Source organism: Sminthopsis crassicaudata, chromosome 2, assembly GCF_048593235.1.
Source record: "Sminthopsis crassicaudata isolate SCR6 chromosome 2, ASM4859323v1, whole genome shotgun sequence".
Classification (NCBI taxonomy): Eukaryota; Metazoa; Chordata; class Mammalia; order Dasyuromorphia; family Dasyuridae; genus Sminthopsis; species Sminthopsis crassicaudata.
The window spans coordinates 443978163-443998425 of record NC_133618.1 but is presented as its reverse complement, the minus strand read 5'-3'; the positions used below and the strand labels follow the sequence as shown (position 1 = coordinate 443998425).

Below are 20263 nucleotides of genomic sequence, written 5' to 3'. Positions count from 1 at the left end.
CTGATAATTCTAGCTCTAAGTTTGGAGAGGTTAAAAAATAAACTCCAGAACATTAATGATACCATAAAATGTTAAGATTCAGAAGATATTTAGAACCTATTATATGCCAAGCATTGTACTAAAAGCTGAGGAGATAAAGAAAAGTAAAAGATCTTACTTTCAAGGAGCTCACAGTGTAACAGGGGAGACAACCTACAGACAACAGTGTAAAAACAAGATATTTAAAGAGAGGATAAGCTGGAAAAAAAAATCAACAGAAGGAAGAAACTAGCATTAAGAAGGATTTCTTATAATAATAGGCTTTTAAATGGGACTTGAAGGAAGCTACAAAAATCAAGAGGCAGAGATAAGGAGGGAGAGTATTCTAGGAATGGGGAACAGCCAGTAGAAATGCCTCAAATTGCAAGATAGGGTCTTGTGCAAGAAACAACTAGGTGACTTATTGTTACTGGAATTCCAAGTTCATGGAGGGGGAATAAGGTCTAAGACTGGAAAAGTAATAAGGACAAAGTTGTAAAGAGCTTTGAACTCCAAACATAAGATTTTATATCTGATCCTGGAGGTAATAAGAAGCCACTTGAATGGGAAAATGATATGATCAGATTTGAGATTTAGGAAAATTAATTTGACAGCTCAGTAGAGAATGGAATGTAATGGAGAAAGATTTACAGAAGGAATAACAACTAGAAGACAACTGTACTAGTATAGGTGTGAAGTGAAGAAAGTCTGAACCACTATAGTAGTAGTGTCAGTGGAGAGAAGGAAGAATATTAAAGAGAGGTTACTATATAGGTAAAGTTAACAGAACTTGGCAAGGCCAGCAAAGGAGACTCAGAATGAATAAGAAAAGTAGTACAAGAACCAGAGGAAAGCAGACTCCCAAAAAACCTAGAGGGAATGAATACAAAGTGTCAAAGGCTTCAGAGATGTCAAGAAAGGTAAGGATTGAGAAAAGATCATTAAATTTGACAATTAAAAGATCATAAGTAATTCTGGAGCAAGTAATTTTGATTGAATGATGAGGCTGGAAGCCATGCTATGGAGGGTTAAAATGAAGGAGGGAAGAAGGTGGAATGACTGATTCCAGAGATGTGGAACAATTATAGGGATAGATGGGATCAAGTTAAGTTTTAGGAGGAGGAAAAGATATGAACATATTTGTAGTCAGTAGGGAAGCAGTCAATAGACAAGGAGGGATTGAAGGTAAAGGACAGAAGGAGTAATCTGCTAGAGAAGAGGGTATGGAATAAAACTTGTGCACATGGAAGGATTTACATTGGCAAGAAAAAGGGTCACGGAGACAGGGATGAAGTTAGATAGTGATAGATTTCTTAGACAATCACAATGTGTTCACTAGAAAAAAAAAAAAAAAAAAAAAAGACCAGAAAACATAAATGGCAAGACTCTTGACTCTTAAGGATGTTGAACAGATTCCATACTAAAAGAAAGCTTTCCTCAAAAAGGTTCATAATGACAAATCCAACATTAACTTAATAAGTATTTCTTTTGATCCTGAGAAAATGAATGAATCACATTAAATCAAAAAATCAAACCTGAACAATAGTGGACAACTGAAATCTCTAATTCCTAAAAAGTGTATATGCATATTAAGAAAAAAAAGGTGTTGAAGAAGTTGTAAAATCCTCTAGCTTAGCTGCTATGATGTAGTTAATCTGAGTTAGGGTTCACTTTAGGGTTAAGAACAGCAAGCCAAATCATCAAGTATTAAATCAGGAGTTAGAATCATATTACCAGGCAGGAGATAGAATCAGAGATGAGGAACTGAAGGGAAGCAACTACAGCTAATAAAAAATAAAGTCAAGAATGCTAGGTGTCACAATTGGGCTGTGTGTATGTTCTACAATGATATGAATGGCACATAAGGAGACCCACAGCATTTGGGATCACAAAATGTGGTTATAGTATAGGGCCAGAGTGGAAAAGCAAAGGCAAATATGGCAGGCAGTCTTAATTTCAGTGATGTATTTTGTGATATCTCTTCTCTTCAAATACTAATGGACAGTACTAAGCCTAGAATCAGGAAGACAGGTTCAAATTCTCTCCATGCCATGCTATATGGCCATGAACAAAGTTGCTAACTCTTTGAACTTTCTTCTTCTATAAAATGAAGATGATGTTAACATCTAAAAGATAGAGATCATTTTGAAGCTCAAATAAAATTTATACATGTGTGTATCAAATACTTTCTTAAAATACTACGTCAGTTATTATCCTTAAAGCAAATAATATTGACAGCTATCCTGTTACTCTACTAGATCTTAAGAGCAGAGTTTTGAAGACATTAGGAAAAAATAATAGAATCACAACTATGGAACATCTTTTAATACATTAAGAGTATGAATAAACTAATATTAGCTTTAAACATTTAAAATGGGTCATATTTTCAGGTCATATATGGTGTGTCTTTATGAATAAGGTGGTGAAATAATTTTTAAAGATGCTTTTCAGCCCCATGAATGAATGAAAAATAATTCTATTTTGTACTTTACTATGTGCCAAATACTGTGTGGTGCATTAGGAATATAGATGGAAGGGATCAGTCTCAGGGCAGATGAAAAGGATGAGCAGTATTTTAGATTTAGAGGCTAGGCACATGATAAGGTCCAGTAGTCCTTAAGAATAGAAAGGCAAGTCAAATATCAAGGCCTTAGGGATCCAGAAGGCATGGCTTCAGGGAAGATAGTAAAACCTAATTGTTCTCCACCTTACTAAAATTATAGTTTGTCACTCTATGTTCATTTAAGCAGTTATGTGTGACCACGTCTGCCTGATGAGGAAATGAGAGGGAAGAAGATAAAATGGAGAGACCTAGCCCACAACCTTTAGAAATGGGAAGTGAGTCCAAGTGTCAGAATGGAGTTGGTGCTTAGGACAGAGTACAGCTAGTAGGAAAAGGTCATTAGCAAGAAGTTTGATGGTAAGAGGTACACACAACTCTTGCTTCTGCCGGGCCTTCTAGTACAAGTATTAATAAATCAGGATTGTGTACCATAAACTCTGAGTTAAATTTCATGGTACTAGGTTCAAATTTATTAAACCTAAATTGATGCATTAAGACCATCAATTTAATTCTCATTATACTGGCAGAAATGAAAGTTTCATCAATTTTTAAGGTCATCTCAGAATGTAAGAATACATATGTAAGCACATAAAGGCTTATATTTATTGTAGTTAGAAAAGAGGTCTTGTTTATTAGCATCACATGCACAAAGTTTATCTAGGAAGCCCTTTGCACCTAGTATCTTTATCTTATACCCACTGATTTCTGGTAACAGAGTGAGTAAAACCTGTCTTTGGTAGTCCTCTACTTATATCTTATGCCTTCTGCTGACTTTTAGTCACGTGTCTAAATGTCTCCCCTAAGCATTCCAGATCCTTATTTTACAATAACTAAATCACTATAATTAAGAACTCTGAAGTGCTGAACAAGATCTAAGAGATCAACTGGACCCCATTTCACAGATGAGTAAAATGACTAGAAGTTTAAATGTCTTGTTCCAGGTCACATGCATAATAAGTAATATAACCACGATTCAGACCCAAGTTGACAGACTCCATTTCTAATGTTCTTTCTATTCCACAGGTCTCTGGGTTAATCTCAGGTCTTCCCCTACAAATCTTAGAGGCCATCAAATCTGACTGAGAGAACTGAGCCGAAAAATTAAATGACTCTTTCAAGTTGACAAAGATGACAGTAGCTAATTAGATAAATAATATCCTCATGTAAATAGTTTTCCAAATACCTTAATATCTTAATCTAATCAAAATGTGGGGAATTCAAAACAAACTAGTGAGGGGGACAATTAAGAGAACTTTGGGGACAATAACTGCAATAACATAAGGAAGAGAAAGCAAACAAGGAATAGAGAAGTCACAGGAAATAAAACAGAATTCTGATTACAAGAAATTGAAACATTTCTGCAAAAGTAAAATCAGTGAAATTAAAATCAGAATGGAAATAGTTAAGTGATTTTTTTAAAAAATCGTATAGGTTTGGGTGAAAAAGTCTGCTATCCAAAAGAGAAAATGTGATAATTATGAATAGAAAACTGGCCTCAGAACCAGGTAGACATACACTTAAATTCTACATTTTCTCTATAATGACTATGTGACCCTGGAAAATCCACTTAACTTAGGCAACTCTCTAAAATTATAAATGGCAAAAAGGGGATTTTCATTATCTGAAAGTTCCTTACACAACTAAAATCACAGATCCAATCCCTATTCCAATCTATATGCAAAACACACGGGAATCCAATTCAAATATTTAAGAATAAAAACAATATTCCTGAACAGATAAATGGTCAAAGGATATAAACAAGCAATTCTTGTTCATGTAAACTACCAACAACCATATGAAAAAACATTCCAAATCACTACCCCAAAAAATGCAAAAATTAAAACAATTAAGTTCTATTTAACATTTATCAGATTGCAAAGATGACAAAAAGGGAAAATGACAATTGTTGGGAGCAGGCTAGGGAACATCAAACATATTAATATAGTTTTAGTGAAGATGTGAATTATTTCCCAAAAGTAATGTAAAACTACCTCCCAAAAATCACTGAACTATGCATTCCCACTGACCCAATAATACCACTACCAGGCATATTTCCAAAAGAAATAGCAGAAAAAGGAAAAGGATTGATTTGTGCAAAAATATTAGCAGCAGTACACTTTTGATGGCCCCAGAGACCTGGAAACAATAGAACATACATCAATTTGGAAATGACTAAAAAACCAGTATATGAATAAGACATGACAAAAAAAACTGATTCAGCATAATCAGGGATATAGTTGCATAAACTAATATAAAATGAAGTGAGTAACAGAACCAGAAGAACAATTTATACAAATGATTATAATTTTATAAATAAAACTAACTTTGAAGGAATTAAACTCTGATCAAAGCAATGAGTAATCATAACTCCAGAAAATTAATCACGAAGCATACTTCTTCCTATCTCCTGACAGAAACACAATGGAAAAAAGGATATGAACAGGCAAAGCTCAAAAAGAAGACATGCAAATTATCATCAATCATGTAAAAAAATGCTCAAAAAAACTAAAAATTAAAAAGCAAATTAAAACAATTCTTTAGTTGTACTTGACATCCATTAGACTAGTAAAGATGACAAATCAACACACAAATTTTCAGATATGCAGTATGATTTATTGCCTGACTATGCTTATTTTTTGAAAGCAAAGGTCTGGTAATGTCAAAAAAAAAAAAAAAAAAGTCATCAACCTTTTTTCAAACGTATAGAAGAGCAAAAGAAAGTTCAAAGGGAGACAATTGAACAAAACAGGTTTTAAATTAACATGTTAAATTGGTTAAATATATATATATATATATATATATATATATATATATATATATATATATATATTTTTTTTTTTTTTTTTTTTAAACACCACCTTCACATGATAGTGATTTGGATTTTTATATAAAAAACATTAAATAATGGGTTGGGTTTGTTTTTTGTTTTGTTTTGCTCATCAATGGAGAATAATCCTCTACAGTATCTTGGAAAATAGTTCCAAAAGACTAGGGAAAAGAAAACTTCATAGCCATTATAGATTTAGAATTAGATGGATTAACAGAGATTTCATTTTTCTTGCTTTTTCAATAGAGTAGGGAGAAGAAAAGTAGAGTGAAATCAGGTAGATATTTATTTGCAAATAAAATTTAAAGAAAAAGAACTAGAAAGGACCTCAAAGTCAATGAATTCAACCTTCTGATTTGACAAAAGAGAAAATAAAAGTTAAAAAAAGTTATGTATTGATTAAAACCATGTAGGTAATAGAGATCAGAAGTTAAGTTCCAACTCAGGTTACATGACCAAAAAGGAAGTGCTCTTTTAAAAAAAAGTATAGATAATTTTTGCTTTTACATCCATTACATTTCCTAATATTTCCCTTCTTCTTTCCCAAAGATCAGACCTTATAACAAAGACTGTTTTTTAAAGTGAGAGTAAAAAAAAAAATCTAAATAAACATCAACCAAATCCAATGTGGATTTCCATACCATAATTGCTGCCCTCACCTTTCCATAGCATATAGTCTTTCTCGTTCTGCTGACATCACATTGCATTAATATAAATAAATCTTTTTGATGCTTCTTGATATTCATCATATTCATGGTTTTTTATAGCACAGTAATATTCTATTATATTCATATGCTCCAAGTTATTTAGTCATGCCCCAATTAGTGGATACCTACAATGCTTCCAGTTTCTGCTCCTACAAAAAAGTGTTGATATAAATATCTTCATGTATATGGGGCTTTGGGACTTTTCTTCTTCTTGGAGTACAGATCCACAGTGGAATCTCTGGGTCAAAGTGTGTAAATATTTTACTTATTATCCTGCATAATTACAAACTGCTTTCTAGAATGGCTAGCTTGACTCATAGCTCTACCAACAGTGCATTTTCATAGCTGTCTTTCTTCAGCATCTCTGACATAAAATATTTCCATGTTTTGTCATCTATCTCAATTTGTTGAATATAAGATGGAAATTTCAGAACTGTTTTGATTTGCATTTCTCCTATTAAATATGATAAAGAATAATCTTTCTTACTGTTAACAGAATTTACAATTATATTGAGAATTGCTTATTCATATTCTTTGGCTTACTGACTTTTGATCTTAAAATAATGTGCTAATTTCCTACATGTTTTGGACATAAAACCCTAATCAAGACAGTAGATGCAAATATTTTCCTCCCTTCCTCCACCCCCAACTATCTTTTATGATCCTAATGCACAGTTTACCCATGACTCCTAAAGTTTAGGCAGAGACTTGATCTGGCAGAAAATGTAGTCAATTAGAAGTAGAGAATAGGATTTGGGGTGCAATCATATCAGTTTTTTTGGGTTCTGTTTCCAGCTCTGCCACTTACCACTTGTATGACCTTATGCAAATCACAAGCACTTTACACTTCTGTTTCCTATTGTCAAATGAGGGAATTGGTGCAGATCAGATGATCTCTAAGGGTCCCTTCTAGTTTTACAATTCTGCAACAAAGAGTTAACAAAGAAGATTTAATTTGGGAGAAACTAAAATTCTTATATTGAATTAAAACATATTATGCTAACATATAACATTTTAAAAATGAAAATAGCTGCCACATCAATAACAATTTAGCAGCATATGTCAATAAGAATTCTTCTGGAGACTGTCTTCCAAAAATTAGACCAGCTAAAATAAAAATTTTCAGTAGTAAAGATGCAGGTATATAATCACTGTGTGAATCTAAAGAAATAGAGACAAATTTTTATGTGCATAATTTATTTCAGTACTTTATATGGCACTCCAAACTGATAACTCCTTGGAACCAATGGCAACTGTGGAGATAAGGTAACATGATAAAATCCCTAATAATTTTGGAATCAAATCTCTGTACATGTTAAATTCTAAATTCCTAAATGAGGAGTTGTGCATTTTTATCCCATGATATTTCACCATATCCAATTCATAAACCAAGATATATTTCTAATAAATTCTGTTTACTAACTCACTGACATAAGAAACATACCCATTTATTATGACAAATGACACAAAATGTTGAAAATCTGTAAAATTAAATTTGTTAAAAAAAGAATCCATGAAATGGGTTTCTTGAAAAAACAAAATTTACCATTAAACAGATTTTTGACCCATAACTGTTTCAGATAATTAAAAACCCGAGGCAACTTACCTGATTCCCAGTTGCCAATGAAAAAAAAAAATTCTAACACTTTACCAGACCTTTTAAGTAACACCGATGAGAAAGAACTATTAATTACAGCCAGAAGCAAAAGAATAATTATTATCATGATATAAACATGTCAACTACAGAAGACCCATAGTGATCATGATTTTGAACTATGGCGTAGATAATTTTTTTTAAAAGCTCTGTGAGGCATAAATCAAATTTATTGATAGATCTTTTTTTTCTGGAGTGAAAGTAAAAAAGGGAATACATTTTTAGATACAGATGCACATGGAATCATATCCAGAAATCATAACATAAAAAGAGCTAAAAATTGTATCTTGAGGTTATACACATGTCTATTCTCCAAATCCTGTCTTTCTTATTTCTAACTATGGGGGGAAAACCCAACTTCCTGCTATGGGAGGGAGGGGGGAAAGGAAGGAGGGGCATATTAAATCTCATTTAAAAAATTTTTTCCCCTTTAAAACATTCTTATAATTATATAGGTATGTAAGAGACCATAAATAAAAACAATTTCTTCTGCTTCCTTCTTCTGCTTTCACTTCCTCTTAAGGAATAAATATTGACAGAAATTCCATTAAGAAGAATATTTTATTCCCTCACATACCAGTTAACTAAAGTGATCCCCTATTAGGTTTACTTAAAACAGTATATATCCAACTATTACTATGGATCCAATTCCTTAGGGTGACTTCACTTAGTCAAGTAGGTTGACTGAAGAACTCCTTAACTTTAATACAACACAGTTGGATTTAAGATAACAAATACTAAGGGATAGCTAGATGGTGCAGTGGATAACCAGCCCTGAAGTCAGGAGGACTTGAGCTCAAATTTGACCTCAGACACTAAATACCTTCTAGCTTTGTGACCCTAAGGCAAGTCACTTAACCTCAATTGCCTCAACAACAACAAAAAATATCAATACTGCCAAAAAAAATTTCAACTAAAAAAGAGTTTCCATGAATAAATCTATTACATGAAATGTATTTTGGTAAACTAAAACCTCTGCTCTAGATCCAATTTACCAACTTGGAACTATCCTTAGATAAATTTCTAACACTAATAATGATTTTCCTCAAACCAAAGCAAACACAGCCCAGATATATTTCTTTACTAGCATGACATAAATCAAATATCTTTATGCCTTGCTCCAAACTAATCCAAGCCCAGATGTGTCAATATGTACATCATAACAAACAAGAAATTTGCTCACCAATAATTTTTTCTCAACTGACAAGACCAACAGATTTTTATAACTACTATAGGTCAAATCCCATCTCAACTCCAAGAGATTATCATAATTTCCTTACAGTACTGGGATTTTGTTCTATTAAAAGTTGCTTAAGCTATTCAAGTAACTGAGCTCTCGTAAAAATGTTTGTATAAATATTTTCTTAGTGAGTGGGGAATTTCCATGTTTAAACAGAATTAGAACTGTATGCATCTGTCTATAAGTGGAACTTACATACATATCTAGATAAATTCTCAATAGTACTTTTATTTAGCAGACTATATATTCTGACTGATGTGCTTGTAAAAATACTTTCTATTGATATTAAAGGAATAGAAAAATTAAGTATTTCCGATAGACTTATCTTAAATATTATCACAATAAAACCCAGTATTTAATGCATTAACAAAATTAATGTGACTTTCAGTATAACATGGACAAGGGAGTTTAGATCATCTCTTAGGAGAAAAGAAAGCTCAAGAAATGTCTCCTGCCATTCATATCAATAGTGGGGAGAAGGCAATGTAGAACCTCGGATCTCTCCAAGACTGTTCTAATATTTCCCTAATCCTAACTTGGCCTGCCCTAGCTCTCCTTTCAGGCTCCATGAATGATAGGAAAGAACTCTCCCATTATAACCAAAGGATAAGTTTTAGGGGATGGCTCAGAAAAGAAGGATCCAGTGAAGACAACCCCTGAGTCAATAAGAAACAGCAGCAAATCTAAGAACAAGAACTATAGAGTAGTCCTATACAAGACTGTTATGATACCTACCTCAAATTGCTAAAAGCTTTTCTCTAAGTAAAACATCGGAATTATGAAGAAATGACTTAATATTTTACTAGGAACAAAAGGTCAATATAACCACAGTAGTTGACAGAGACTGAGCATACACATATAGTGCTCATTGGTGGTGATGAACTGCAACTTCTAAAAGTCAGTAACTTTGGTTAAATAATCAAGAAGCATTTACTAAATGCCTACTCTGTGACAGGCACGTATACTGAAAAAAAAAAAAAAAAAAATCAAAGAAATTGCCAGAAGTTAACTAGTATAAAAACAACAAACCTGACCCTATAAAAGTAACACATGGATGTTTCCCGTGCAAGTTATAGGATAGAAAGTTTCAGACTATAGATAGATGTATGCATGTATGTATATGTATGTATATATAATATATATATGTATATATATGTAAGAGAAGAAGACATTTAGAAAACAACATAAATTTGAGGGAACACAGTATAGTAGAAATAGTTGATTTTATCAGATTTGGATTCTCATTTTAGTTCTATTACTTAATCCCTGTGCAGTCAAATTTGGGACGGTCAATATTATTCTCGGGACCTCAGCATGCTCAACTGGAAAATAAAGACACCAAGGAGGATGACCTCTAAGATCTTTTCTCATTCTAAATTCTATAAGCAAATGAAATTTTTAAAATTGTATTATTTAACTCCTCAAAACGATTTTCTTAAGAAAACACCTTTTACAAATTGAAATAACTATCTATTAGTATTTCCATTTTGGAAATAGAACTTTTTGTTTATAAAAAATTATTTTGTTTAATAAAAAATTAACTTAAAAATATTGTTTGTCAGTTTTCCTAAAATTTCTAAATACTGTTTTTAGGGTTTTCTTCCTTTTAAATAAGATAAGAAAAAGACCAATAGAAGGAAATCTGATTACTCCAATCTTCCTTCTTTATTAAAACGTTCTAGTCCTTTTTTGGCTAAGAAAAAAAAGAATAGTCTTTTAACTGAATTCAAGTTTTGTTATATATGGAAGCTATTAGAATATGATTATTAAGTACATTATTATAGTACTACCAATGTGCCTTTGATTCAGATAGCTAAAAGACACAAAAAATCTCATATTAGTCAAAAATCTCAATTTTTTTTAAATAAGGTCCCTAACTCACTTATTTCAATAATAATTCAGTAGGACAAAAAAAAATATGTGGATTGTACTGGAATGCAATGTACAAGTCAAAACATGTTATTAAACTAAAGTTCTGTATAGAGGAATGGAATTATAAACAGATTTCAAGACCTTCCAAACCAATAGAAATATACTCTGAAATCTAAAATACTGTCAAACTTCTGTAGAACTTATAGGTACCATTTTTTCCCAATAGAAATATCCTAATTCCAATGCTATCAAAGTATTTGAGACCTACATTTACTCTTTATAATTTTCACAATACTCTTAAGTTCCTGGCTTTAAAGCTTCCACTGATTGTGGAACCCTTCCTTCAGTATTATTTAACATAAATTCAAACCACCTCTGGGATAGAATAATGTTTTCTTAAAACACCTACAGATGCCCCATAAAAACTATTGTTATGTACCAAAGACAAGATCTATAGAACAAACACACACACACACACATATAGATAAAACATAATATATATATATATATATGTATTATTAGAAGTTTGCTATTATTAATTGATCATCCACAACATGGGAAAAATTTCAAACTATTTGGTTTCTACAAATATATATGCTATTATAGATGGTTAATATTATTTAAAGTAGTTAGCAGAAAAATAAATCAATAAGTACTAGATAAATGATGGTAGTCTATAAGTGGAACTCACATACATATCTAGATAAATTCTCAAGAGTACTTTTATTTAGCAGACTATACTGACTGATGTACTTGTAAAAATACTTTCTACTGACATTAAAGGAATAGAAAAATTTGCTTATCTCAAACAAGTTTTCTGAAAATTCAGAAATATTAGATCAGAGTCTTCTCTTTTACTGTTTTATTTTTTAACATCTTCTGTGGCTTACATTATTATTTTTAAAAAATAGAATACCAAAAAACAAAATTAAGGGTGATTAGATTCATGCACCTTGCAATACTACTCTTTAATAGCTTGTTCTGAGATACATTCATTGTATAAGATGTGATGGCACCATACCTAAGCATAACTTCAAATTCATAACATCTATATTTGCTTGGGGGGAAGAGATCAAAGAAACTGTCACAACAATAACAATCATTCAATTAGTTTTACTTTTGGGAAAAAAAATTTAGCCTTTAATATGATATTAATCAATAATGATATATTTTTTAAATGGAGGGTTTGTGATCATTCTATAATAGCTGTCCTAAAAAAGTATTACTAAACTGTTTTTCTCAAATTTATTTTGTTATTTTACATTTTATTCAGGCCTTTGATTATAAGCAAGTACCAAAGCTAACACTACAAGCTTCAGTTAAGATAAGCCAAGTTATGATACTGTAGCGTAAAGATTCATGCCTAGCCTCTGTCATGCATTGATTTTAAGTATAACCTCTGTTTCTATCTGCCTCTCTCACATACAGACAAATTTATGATGTAGTGGGAAGAGCACTGTCTTTAGGGCTTAGTTTCCTCATCTGCAAAATGAGAGAACTGATTTAGAATGACCTTTAGGCTCTTATTTCCATTTATACATCCTTTGAAAACATACAACATTTGGACCATATCATTCACTGGAAATATAGTTGTGTTCATTAGAACCAACTTTAAAAGGACTAGATATGAAAATGCCTCTCCGATTGCGGATTGTTAGAATGGTATCCATATACAAAGAAAGAACCTGGCATAGGCACCTAGATGTCTTTGAAGGCAAGATGGGAGTTCAAGTCTCTTCTCAGTCACATGCCAGCTGTGTGATACTGAACTGACTGTGTCACTTAACATCTCAGTGCTCTAAGCTTTCTCAGACTAGGCCTTTTTTTATGTCATGGACCCTCTTGGCAGCCTGGTAAAATCTATAGACCCTTTCTCAGAATAAAATTTGTTGCCTAAATTCACAGTTGAAGGGAATGCTAATTTTCAGTTAGAAGTTAGAAAAAATAAATAGGAAATTTGCTTATTCCATCCAAGTTCACCAACCCCCTGAAATCCCAAGGTTAAGATTAAAAATCATTGGTAAAGGAACTCCTCTCACCAAGGAGTTCCCCAAAGCAAAAAAACAAACAAAACAAACAAAAAAACAAACATAAGTCCTGGGCTTATCCTTAGATTCATACATATATAACATGCATACATATATGCACACACAAAAAAGAAAAATGTTCTCAATTTTCAAATTGCCCAGAAATATGTAATTTCTTGATTTCAAGTTTTCTATTCTTTTCCAGCTATTATCAATGTCCTGGAGCTCCACAAATATGCAGCAAAGATTAGAGGAGGAGAGTACCCCCAAGAGGCAAGTGAGCAAGAGCAAGGTAGCACACACAGAATTCCTAAGGAATGGAAATTCCGGATGCCAAGCTTTCCCCAAAAAGCTTAGCCAGACCAAATGGTCCACAGGCCCCAATTTAAAGAGCAGAGGCCTACCAACTCACAACTGAATTATAGTGCTTAATTAAATACTGCACTACACAAACGCCAGTCACATTCATCATAACTGCGACTTTATACACACGTTTAAGCGTCGACTTATGTTTTTCCAATTAGTTCAAACAAAATTATGGCTGAAAACTCAAACTCAACAGGGAGATTTCCTCTAAACACCTTGAAAAATGCAAGGGCCTGCCAATCATTCACCTTGCATTCCCGGGGAAATTCGGAGGTGACACCTTTACAACTTAATCCAAAGGAAGAACCCAGAAGAGAGGATTTTTTCCATTCTACCCTCCTCCCCCGCACCTCAAACAGCATACAGCCCCACAGGACACGAAACTTGGCTCCGGGTTATCTCGGATACTGGTTCCTAATCACTGCTCCCCATCGCAGCGAGGAACCACAGCCAAGGCGCGAGCAAGGGTGGGTGGGGGCGGGAGCAGCGGGAGAACTTGGTCCTCCGGCTGCGGGACCTCGAAGATGACAATCCTGGGAAAGCGCCTGGGGATCCTGAAAGCGCAGCGAGGACCATCATTACCTGGGGCTCGACCTCTCGGATACTGCAGAAGGATGGAACAACTTCTCCGGGGTCCCGAGGGTACCCCCCCCCCTTCCCGCCAGCCTCAGAGCCCACGCGGAAGGGAGTCAGTGTGAGGGGATAGGGTCTTGCCCCGCAGCGCAGCCGGGGCCCGCGCCAGTTCCCAAGGACAGCGGCGCGCACCCTCCTGACAGACTCGGTGAGGCCACAGACTGACTGACGGGCGGACAGACGGACTGACGGACCTGGGAGGGGGTGCGCGGCGCGGCCAGGCTGGGCCCAGGGAGGCCCAACTGGGATCATCACCTCCCACCCCTCCCCCTCGCCACCTCCCCTCCCCTTCCCCTCCCCCTCCCCGGTCGCCCGCTGCCTCCCTCGCTCGCTCGCACCGCGGCCGGCCCAGCTCTCAGCCCCCGTCCCCAGCCCGGCCCCCGGTGACCGCGCAGCCCCGCTCCTCCCGGCTTCATTCATAGGGACAGACCGGCTGAACCTGAGGGGTGCGATCTTGGATAGGCGGGCACGGCCGAGCCGCGGAGACCGGGGCGGAAAATAAAAAGTTAAGAGAAGAACTTACCTAAAATGGCTCCTGCAGCAGCCAAAATACAAACAGCTATTATTTGGTGAAGTTTAGCTCAGACACCCTGCAAGGACACCCTAACCCGGATCGGGCCCGCCTCCTCGGCTACGCCATTGGACTTCCTTGGCCCTAGACATAAATTCATTGGTCGCAGCGGCCATCGCTCAGACGGCAACCCGTTTCAAGCTTGCTTGCAGGAGCGAGTGATGGGCTCGCTCCATTGTGCTCATATTTGCATGGATGTGATAGCAGCGCTGATTGGCCCGCGAGCGGGGCCGCACCGCCCTCCACGCGCCTCCCCCGGCGCCCCCGCGACAACGTCGCCCCCTCCCCTCTCCTTTCCTTTCCTTCCCCCTCCTTTTCCCCTCCCCCCGAGGGCTGCGCACCCCCGGCTCTGCAGAAGGAAGGGAGGGAGGGAGGGAGAGAGCTAGAGAGAGAAGGAAAGAGAAAAAGAGAGAGAGGGAGGGAGGGAGCAGCGTGACCAGCCCAACGGGGATCCAGCCCCTTAGCGGGGCGGGACCGAAATCCCCGCCCACAAACCTCGGAGCCGAAGCCTGGGGGAGGACTAGAGATAGAGAGCTCACGGAATAAGATTCTGAAGGGAGGGAAGGAGAGGAAAATAGACAAGAAAAGGAAGGGGGAAAGAAGAGAAGAGAAAAAAGCAGGGGAAAGGAAAAGCAGGAGAATAGGGAGGGCGAAGGAGGGAAGCAGAGAAGGGAGGGAGAAGAGGGAATAGAAGAAACACAAAAGAAGGGGGTAAAAGGAGAAAAACGCTGATAAGGGAGGGAACTAGGAAGAGAGAAGGAAAAGGGGGAGGTTAGGAAAAGAACCTTGAGGAGGAGAAGGACAGAAGAGAAAGAAAAGGAAGTAAAGAAGAGAGAATAGGGGGAAAGGAAGACGAGAAGATTGGGAAATGGTGGGGTGCAGCAAGTGGAGAAGGAAGAGCTGCGCCCCCACACTCCTGAAACATCGCTCAGCAAATAGCTGGCAGCGTGGCCGATGCCAGCCACTCAATGCTGATGTCCGGTAGAAAGACCTCACAAAATATCGTGTTTCAGCCCTATACAGCTTTGCAAGGTTGACTACTCTTAATGACATCTTTAATACCAAACGAGCCAGATGGCCTTTCCCCCTAGGTCCAGCGGTCCCCAAACCCTGACAGGAACATGGCATTGGCTCCGAGGAGTCTTGGAATCATATGAGCAGACTTAAACATGTTGGGTGGGGCTCTGAGAATCCACAGCATCGTGCCAGTCCTAGAAGCTGTTAGTGGCCTGGCATCTTAGTGGTGTGCCCTGATTTGCTGGAGAGCTTTTCCTTTGTCTGCTTGCTCTCTTTGAGCAGGTGTTTACCTTTGATTTCAACTGGATATTTCCGAAATGTTGATAATAGAAAAGTTGTTTAACCCAATATGTTTATTCAAAGTAGGATGTAATTTAAAGCAACTGACGTGCCCTCGCCAACTACATACCCTGTTTTTCTTCAGTAAAAATAGAAGTAATCTGAATCCTGTTCATTCACAGACCTCTTTTTTTTTTTTTTTCCCCCTGGTCACATGCATTTCAAATTAGCAAGGTTTTAGTTTATTAGTAACATCTGTTATTGTTAACAGCAATAACAAAAATAAAACTCTTCCATTCTGAATAAAGAGGAATTGTAAAATTTTGTTTGAAAACATCTTCTTCCACATTTTAAACTCTTCTTTCTTTTGGGTATCAACTTTTTTTCTTAACTGATGTTAAACTTTATTCCAACTTCAAACATTTAAAATAACTTCTTTCATGGTCATTGGCTTAGTCCCTGCCACCTCTCTGCTCAATAATTGCAGATTTTTTCATGCTGGCCAAAATTCAGAAATAGAATAGATTTATAAATAGAAATGGCCTTGGAGTGTAGCCTTTATGTATATTTTAAACTTTTATTGATATCTTTCATTTTTACATCACTTTCAATTCTTATTGTTTCTCTCTCATATTTTTTTACTTTCCCAGGGATCCATCCCTTATTATTAATTATAATTATAATTAAAAGAAAGAAGGCTCAGCAAAGCCAACCAATATATCACCTAATTTTGACATTATAGGCAATGTTCCTCATTTGTAGTCCCCTCTCCCCACACTTAATATCCCTTCTTTGGGGGGGGGCACGCATTCTGTTTTATTATTTTTCTTTATACATTAGTCTGGTCATTGTGTATGTTGTTTTCCTAATTTTGTTTACTTCATATTGAAACAGGAAGCATGCTTCTTCTCTTGTAGTCATTTTATTCATTGTTTCTTTTAGCAAAGTAATATTTCATTACATCCATGTACCACATTTTGTAAACCTCGGTTGATAGACAGTTACGTTGTTTCCAGTTCTTTGTAATTACAAAAAGTTCTGCTATAAATATCTTGATGTTTATGGAACTTTTTTTTTTTTTTAAATATTTGACCTCCTTGGAGTTGGTCTAATAGTGGGAGCTCTGAATCAAATGGTGTGGACCATTTAGTCACTTTCTTAGTGTAATTGTAAAGTGCTTTCTAGGGTATTTGGGACATCCAAAGCTCTGCCAAGGGTGTATTGATGTGCCTGTCTTTTTACAACCTTTCTAATATTGTCTACTCTCATTATCATCATCCTTGCCAATTTTCTGAGTCTCAGGTGAAACCTGAATTGCTTCAATTTGCATTTCTCTTAGTGATTTGGAATAATCTTTCATATACTGAGCCTTACATTTTACAGATGAGGACATTATGACTCACCTAATAACAGATGAGTGTCATGTTTCATAATTAGCTCTGGATTCATGGAGGGTCATGATGATGACCAGAGTTCTCAAATCTTTCAAAGAAACTTGTCTTTATAATATTGTCTTCATTGTATAAATTGTTCTCTTGGTTCTGTTTACTTCACTCTGCATCAATTTTTCCAAGTCTTCCCCGATTTCTCTGACACAATATTTTATCACATTTATGTACCTCTTTAGATTCCTTTTCTTTGCCACTTCGAGGAAAAACTATAAATATTTTTGTATATCCTTAGAATTTGTTTTGCTTAGAACTAATCTATTCTTTAGTGTACTATCTCCTTAATTTCTCCTCCTTTTCTCCTTTTTCTCCTATTTCTCTGTTGAGTGACATATATATATATATATATATATATATATATATATATATATATATATATATATATATATATATATATATATATATATATATGTATATTTCGAAACCCAAATGAATGTGTGTATGTATTAGGCTCTCCTTTGACTGGTTTAGATGAAAATGGAGTTCTGAGCTTCATTTTGAGGAGGTGAAGGATTTCATGAGAGAGAAGTGAGGAGAGAATACATTACATGGATAATGGAGATGACCAGGCTTGAAGACAGGAATTTGAGTATTGTGTATGATGAACAGAGAAGAGGCCTGTTTGTATGAAGAGGGAAAGCTGGGTTGGGATCAGGTTGAAGAGCTTTTAAAAGTCACAAAGAAAAATTTATATATTGATTCTGGTAGTCACTACAATTTGTTTAGCAGAGCAGCAAGATGGTCAAATTTGGTTTAAGGAAAGTCACTTTGATAGCTGTATAGATGATGGATGGCAGTGAGAAGAGGTGTAAAGCAAGGAGAGCTATAGGCAGCCATTTCAATATTCCAGATGGAAGGTGGTAAAGGCCTACACTTAAATGATGATTGTGTAATTAGTGAGAAAGGAATGAATTCAAGATGATGTTGAAGTAGAAGCATTAAGATTTGGCAAATAATTGAATATATGCAGTGATTATGAAGAGTTAAGAATAATGCAGAGGGTGTGAAATTTGAAGGCTACAAGAACATGGATGCCCTCGGCAGAGATTAAAAAAAAAAAAAAAAAGCTCAGTAGAAGAGTAGGTTTGAGGGGAAATCATAAATTCTGTTTTAGACAGGGAATGTGAAAAGTCTTTGGCTTATCTATTTTAAAATATTTACTTACTGCTACTGCTGCTGGATTGGAACTCAGGTTATATAAATCCATGGGTCATTTGAATAAAGAATGTGATTAAATCCAAGGGAAGTCACCAAGAAATTTTATATAGAGGAAAAGAGAATTTTGAGGAGTGGTTGGTGGGGAGTATAATGTGAATAATGGCCTAGCAAAGGAGGCTGAGAAGCGATTTGACAGATAAAAGGAGAACCAAGACAGCAGTATCACAAAAATCTAGAGAAGAGTATCTAGAATCACAGTATGTTTCATGGAAGAGTTGATATTTGAATTAGATCTTAAAAATGAAGAGGGACTCAGCAGATCAGAATGGGAAGAAGCCATTCTGGACATGGATATCAAGATGAACAAAGGCATGATAGAATGTTGACTAATGAATTTATACTTTTCTAGTTCTGAGCAGAAGAGGGACATAATTACATAACTAATAAAGATTAATCTGCCATTTGTTAGGTTCTTATTAGGTGCTAAGTCCCTACTTAATAGTTCTCTAGCTCAGGGTTCACACCTTTAGTTCACACCTTTAAAAGGGAGTTCACACCTTTAAAAGAGTTTACACCTTTAAAAAGAGCAAGTTCATTGGTTGTAAGTAGTTCCCACAAGCTTCTAGAGTACCCACAAGCCCATTCTCTGGGAGGATAAAAGGAGAAGGTAGTCTGGGAAAGAGTCAGTCTGGATTGGAGATTGAGAGCAAGAATTCAGGAAGAAGAGGATTTGAGATTCTACCTTTGCTCTGGCTGGAGGCTCCAGAAGCCTCCCAAGAAACCTGCTCACAGAGAAAAGGATTTAAATAAAAGAGATCTCCTCCCAGAGAACGATCGCAATCTAAAGATGACAGAACTTTGCATTTTGGCACCCAATGTGGGGCAAGGACTTACTGAGCCCTTCAGAGGAGCTAGACCAGACATAACAGCCATTAGTGTAAAGGCTAGATTAGAAGGAGAGCCTAGAAATGGAGAGACTAATTGTGGACCATTTTCAAGTGAATAATGATGAGAACTAGGCTCATCTGTGAGGCTATGAAAGGAAAAAGTGTGGGGAGCAAAATAAAGAAAAACAAAGAGGTGAAAGAATTTAAGCAGGTTGAGGGGACCATGACCAATCTAATTCAACCCAAAGCGATTTGTTGTACATACAACCTAGTGTGTCCGCTGTCCTGTTCTAAGTGTTGAAGATACAAAGATAGTCAGAACACAAATAGGGCTCTCAAAGCTTTATTTAATGGAAGAACTAAAACTGCTTAATAGCTACATTTATATAGAGCCTACTATGTGCCAAGCACTTTACAAATATTGTCTCATTTTATCCTCAGAACAATTTTAGGAGATAGGTTTTTATAGATTTTATATTTTATAGATTGAAGTTATTAAAGTTGAAGTGAACAAATGTTAAATGACTTGTCCAAGATCACTTATTTAGCTAGAGGCAAGAAGTAATAGGAAATAAGGTCAATAATGTAAGAAAATGAAAGGTAACACTGGGCTGGAATAGGGAAAAATAAATTAAGGAGTTTGGATTTTATTCTATAGCTAGTAAGAGTTTTTGAACAGGAGGACAACATGGCCTAAGGAATATTTTAGGAAGAGTAATTTGTGAAGGACATTTTTATATTATGGAGCAGATTGCAATGTATAGAGTTTAAAACTGGAGATCAATTGTTGTCTTCCTTTATTAAATTGTAAGTTCCTTGAGGGAAGGAGGAATTGTCTTTGTTTTTCATATTGGTATTTGATAAGTACTTAATAAATGGTTATTGAATTAAATTTAAAATGTATGGAGCTCAGAACAGAAGTCTAGGTTTAAGATAGAGATTTGGGAATCTTTGTTATAGATTTGATAGGTAAAAGTATAGAACTAAAGCTTATAG

The 20263-nt window shown here is 35.6% G+C and overlaps 1 protein-coding gene across 7 annotated transcripts in view; it reads right to left on the bottom strand.

Annotated features, from left to right (window-relative positions):
• Positions 1 to 14557, bottom strand: part of CHD6 (chromodomain helicase DNA binding protein 6) — a 172315-nt gene extending 157758 nt beyond the window's left edge. For 4 of the 7 annotated variants that reach the window (XM_074292626.1, XM_074292628.1, XM_074292633.1 and 1 more), the window contains exon 1: positions 14431 to 14557. The gene's annotated coding sequence lies outside the window, so the exon portion shown is untranslated. Of the gene's footprint in view, positions 1 to 6923; positions 10488 to 14430 lie in introns of those variants that run through there. The other 3 variants (XM_074292627.1, XM_074292631.1, XM_074292629.1) reach the window with 2 other exon arrangements.
• Between the last annotated feature and the right edge of the window lie 5706 nt (positions 14558 to 20263).